Source organism: Buceros rhinoceros, unplaced genomic scaffold (genome assembly GCF_000710305.1).
Source record: "Buceros rhinoceros silvestris isolate BGI_N320 unplaced genomic scaffold, ASM71030v1 scaffold28966, whole genome shotgun sequence".
NCBI classification, from domain to species: Eukaryota; Metazoa; Chordata; class Aves; order Bucerotiformes; family Bucerotidae; genus Buceros; species Buceros rhinoceros.
In genome coordinates this window covers 6,973-7,361 of record NW_010419745.1, presented here as the reverse complement: position 1 = coordinate 7,361, position 389 = coordinate 6,973, and the positions used below count along the sequence as shown (strand labels likewise).

At 66.8% G+C, this 389-nt stretch overlaps 1 protein-coding gene across 1 annotated transcript in view; it reads left to right on the top strand.

Moving 5' to 3' along the window:
* LOC104496006 (PH and SEC7 domain-containing protein 1-like) overlaps nt 1-389 on the top strand; it is a gene marked incomplete at its 5' end in the record, with an annotated part of 5,908 nt that overhangs the window by 524 nt on the left and 4,995 nt on the right. The gene's annotated exons all lie outside the window — the stretch shown is intronic.

The window sequence follows — 389 nt, the reverse complement described above, 5'->3', positions numbered from 1 at the left end:
GTGGATCAGGAGCTCGGGATGGGAGATGGTGTGATGAGGGTGCAAGCAACGTCCCCCCGGCTGCCCTCAGCACCCCCATGGAGACCACTTCCCCAGCGTGCCAGGGGAAGGCTGCCTGAGGCCAGTTCCCTGTGGCTTTAGTATTGCTTTGTACCTTGGCGGCCGTGCCCTGGGTGGGAGTGGGCAGGCTCTGGGGAGGGCCATGGCTGTGCCAAGGCCCTGCAGGGTGCCTGCACCCTCGACGCCTGCACCCTCGCCCACAGCTGCCATCTCCAGCAGCAGGAGCAGCAGCGCCCGCGCTGCGGGGATTAATCAGCCCGGTGGTACCGCCAGCACTGAGCCAATGTGCTCGGGCTGCTGCCATGGAGACGCCGGCAGATGCTGAGGGG